Source organism: Cajanus cajan, chromosome 1 (assembly GCF_000230855.2).
Source record: "Cajanus cajan strain Asha chromosome 1, NIPB_CcT2T_4, whole genome shotgun sequence".
NCBI classification, from domain to species: domain Eukaryota; kingdom Viridiplantae; phylum Streptophyta; class Magnoliopsida; order Fabales; family Fabaceae; genus Cajanus; species Cajanus cajan.
In genome coordinates, this window is record NC_138517.1 from 61,216,629 (window position 1) to 61,221,344 (window position 4,716).

A 4,716-nucleotide genomic window follows, 5' to 3' on the forward strand; every position below is an offset into this window, starting at 1 on the left:
AGAATGAACTCCTCCTAAGCTCCTCCTAGGCACGGATCTTCTTCAAAGGAGATTGAACACGAAATGATGAACCAAAGAAGGAGGAAGTATCACGGATGGAAAAGGCTTAAGCCTTGGATGGAAGCATCCAAGCTTAAGGTGCAAGGGAAAGCTCACTTCAAAGAGGAGGAAAACCTAGTAGGGTTCCTAAGGTGAAGCTTTCTCTCATGGTGACTCTTGAACGAATTTTGGCTGAATAAGCTCTCAAATTTCATTATTCTCAAAAGTGAATACAATGTATGAGGAGGGAACCATTTAAGCAACCAAAATTAGGAAGCATTTGGTGCCAATGTGAAAGCTTCACATGTGGCGCCAAGATTTGAATTCAAAATTTGAAATTTTGAATTCAAATCTTAACCCACATGTGTAAGTCCGAATCCCATGGGTACTAAATGCATTTAGGTCTGATTTAGTGTGCATTTAGGGTTGAATTTGAGTCACACATGTTCAGCCAAGGTGGCTCCATCCATGTGGCTCAAAATGCAACTTAAATGCATGCTAAATTAAACCTAATTTTTCCTATTTCAATTAAACAAGTAATCCCCCTTAAATCCTAAACTAATGACCTAAATACAATGGTCAAGGAAATACAATGAATAGGAAAAATTACAAGAAAGAAAATGAGCCCAATATTGGGTACCAAAAGCCCAAAGGCCCATGAAGCCCAAAACTAGGCCTAATAAGCCTAAAGCCTAAAAATGATATTCTAAATGGTCCAAAATACAAGACCAAAATATAGTAAACCTATGCTAACATGTTATATACAAGACATAAGGAAAAATAGCTAAACAAGATATGGCCCATGCAAAACTCTAATTGGGCTTTCCAAGCCCATCGGGCCCATCGGGCCTTGACTGGCCCAAACCTCCATGTCTAGCCAACTCCTCTGGGATCCTTCAATATGTCACCTCTTGCCTTCCTAGGCATGATTCCATCAGCTGGTGCAGCAAGGCCCGTGGGGTCACAGGAGAGTCGGGATCTAGCTGAGTTCCGGAAATGCCATCCTCCGCAATTCAAGGGAGATGCAGACCTAGAGGTAGCTGACCACTGGATCTGTGAGCTAGAGAAAATCTTTATACTGCTGGGATGTTCTCAGGAGAGGAGGCTGGCATATGCTGTGTACATTTTGGTTGGGGAAGCTGAGCATTGGAGGAGGGGTACTCACCATATGCTGACCGCTAGAGGAGTGGTTGTTGATTGGGAGTGCTTTAGGAGGATGTTCTTGGAGAAGTACTTCCCTGAGAGCGTGAGACACGCCAAGGAAGCTAAGTTTATGCGGTTGCACCAGGGAGGGATGACAATATCTAAGTATGTGATGAGATTCGAGCACCTGACTCATTTTTATTCACAGACTATATCTGAGGCCTGGAAATGCAGAAATTTTGCTGAGGGGTTGAAACAGGAGCTGAAGAGGGTGGTGGTGCCTATGGCCATCACTGAGTTTCTGGCCTTAGTGGAGAAGGTGAAGGTTGTTGAGCGGTTGGAAGGTGGCAAACGTGTGGTGAAGACTGTTGAGGGACCAGCTGGGTCTAAGAAAGGAGGAAATCAGAGGAAGCCATATGATAAGCCCCACCCACAGCAAGGGGGTGTCGCCACCGGCCCGAAACGGGGCTTTCGGCATTCGCGAAGGATGGTTGGACTCTTTTATTTGTTTAAAAATGTTGATTGCTAGAATGACTTATTCTCAAACTGAGACCTCGTCAAACGAGCAATTTTATTAAATGTCTCACCAATCCATATTAATCCCAAGCGGGACCCTCCATGGATTAGTGGTTTTCGCAAAAGGAGGGTTCGTGGAGTCGCCACCAATGTTTTGCTCAAAACATTGGAAAAAGGGATAAGGCAATTGATTTTATAAATCAACTTTGGCCATTACAACCAGAGTCGGGTAAGGGAGTCGGTTACGCGTGGGGAAGGTGTTAGCACCCCACAGCGCCCCTTTCGGGTTCCCTATGACAGATTATTTCTAAAATAATAGCGTAAGATTACTAAATTACCCCTATTTATTATAAGCGATTATAAATTAACTATCTACATGATGACAGTTTAAATATGCACACAGAAAGCAGTAAAAGGAAGGATTTAAGAAGAAACCTCTTGAAGCGTGCTTTTATATATTGAGTAAAACTGGGAAGCTTTTTGGCGTTCCCTCGCTCTACAAGCTCGCTCGCTCCTTCCTAAAAACTTTTGACTATGGAAATCCGGAGGATTTCCCTTCGACTAGGTTCGAATCTCCAAGCTAAGTGCTCGGAATTCCAGAACTTCGTCGGATCGACTCCCAGAGAGATTTCTAGGGCAGAACACTGCTCAAAAACCCCAGAATACTCAAGGAGGGAGTCAAAACTGAGTGAAAAAGTGTCGAATGACGTCCAATTGACGTCATATTTATAGGGAATAGGCGCAATACGGCCTACAGGGGCAATACGGCCGTATTGAAATTTTTGAACTTCAATACGGTCGTATTGAAGTTCAATACGGTCGTATTGAAATTCAGAAATTTCAATACGCCCGTATTGAGTTCGCTGCGGTTGTATTGAAGTGTCAATACGGTCGTATTGACTTCAGTACGACCGTATTGAAGTGTCAATACGGTCGTATTGACTTTAGTACGGCCGTATTGGGCTTTTTCCCTCCACTTCCTTATTTTGAGCTATTCTAAGACCTCTAGACCTACAGAGAACCCTCCTAGGGCCTTCGAGGAGTCCTTCTGGCTGATTATCCTTCAGTCTTCGAGAGTCTTCAAGCTTTATTTCCGACCCGGACAATTTTAGGGGTCTACAGCTGCCCCCCCTTTACTTAGTCGGACGGCCTTTTGGTGTATCGGCTGACAAGTAAAGGAGTTGACCCAATTGTCCGGGTATTGTGCCGACCTTCTGACTTGTAGCGTCTTCCGGTGGAAAAATGTTGAGTAGCCTCCCCAGGTGGGTGCATACCTCGGCGCTTCTGACATCCTCGGTAGCTGAGTTTACCTTCTCCAAGGTCAACTTCACTCGCCGCCCGAGCCGGAAGTTGGACATCAACGCGCCTCTGATGACGATGATGGTTGAGTACCCGCCTCTCCAGGCTTAGCTTCACTCTTTGTTCGAGCCGGAAGCTAAGTATCCTTGTGACGACGGTGAGCAGTATGAGTTTTGCCTCTCCAGGCCTAGTCTCGCTCTTTGTTCGAGCCGGAAACCAAGCACCTTTGTGACGACGGTGAGCAGTGTGAGTTTTGCCTCTCCAGGCCTTGCTTTGCTTGTTGCCCAAGCTGGAAGCTGTAAGTACCGTCTCTCCAGGCTTAGCTTCACTCTTCGTTTGAGCCGGAAGCTAAGTACCTTTGTGACAACGGTAAGTGGTGAGTACCCCTTTTCCAGAGATAGCTTCGCTCATTGCCCGAGCCGGAAGCTGCATGCCTCCGTGTTTGTGACGACGGGGTAGCGTGAATATCTCCTTTCCAGGGATTCGTGATGATTTTGTCTCCGCAGTCCACGATGCTGCTTCGACGGTTGTTTCTGATTTTGTGCCACTAGGGGCTGGATAACGCAGGGATCCGTCTAGGGGATGTGCAGTTACTCATAGGTTCTTGTGTCCCAACTTTCCATTGCGTAGTTGGTGTCCACTGGGGAATTTCTGATTCCTTTGGGGTGCAGACACAAAGATGCTCTTTCTGATGTGAGCGGTGCCTTATGATTGGCTGACGTCCTTTCGACGTTGGTGGAGTATCCCGGTTATCCTTGTTCGGGTAACTCTTTTTGATTTTCTGATTTTTTGCTGCCTCTGTGTAGGCTGTTATCCGCTGGGGATTCTGGATGTTGATTTTGTCTCCACAGTCCACGATGCTGCTTCGACGATTGTTTTTGATTTTTGTGCCACTGAGGGCTGGATAACGCAGGGATCCGTCTAGGGGATGTGCAGTCATTCACAGGTTCCTGTGCCCCAACTTGCATTGCATTGTTGGTACCCTTGGGGAATTTCTGACTCCTTGGGGTATAGACACAGATGCTCTTTCTCTCTGAGTTGAGCGATGCCTTATGTTTGGCTGACGTCCTTTTGACGTAGGTGGAGTATCCCGGTTATCCTTATTCGGGTAACTCTTTTTAATTTTTGGATTTTGTTGCCTCTGTGTAGGCTGTTATCCGCTAGGGGATTTTGTCATTAGTTGTGATTGGCCTCTTCTGTTAGGCGTATCAGCTTGACGTTCAATGATTGGCTGAAAAGCCGAATTCCGCTTGGGGAATTGTTGTTGATTTTTCCGATTTTTCTCTTCTTTGAAGGAATGCCTCTGTGTAGGCTGTTACCCGCTGGGGGATTTTGTCGTTGATTTTGATTAGCCTCTTCTGTTAGGCATATCATCTTGATGTTCAATGATTGGCTGAAAAGCCAAATTCAGCTTGGGGATTTGTTATTGATCTTTTGGATCTTTTCTTTTTGAAGAAGTGCCTCTGAGTAGGCGAATTATCTTGATGTTCGGTGTTCGGCTGAGTGCCAGATTCCGCTTGGGGAATAATTATTGATATTTTTTATTTTCTTCTCCTTTTTGCAGGGATGCCTCTTGAGTAGGCGATTGGGGATTTGGGGATCTTATTGTATCCCAGAGTATTATTTAGGAAGCCTCTACAGGCTTAGCCTCGCTCAGCGCTTTGAGTCGGAGAGCTATCTTCCACTGAGGAAGTGTTAAGTCCTTTGACTTGTATATAC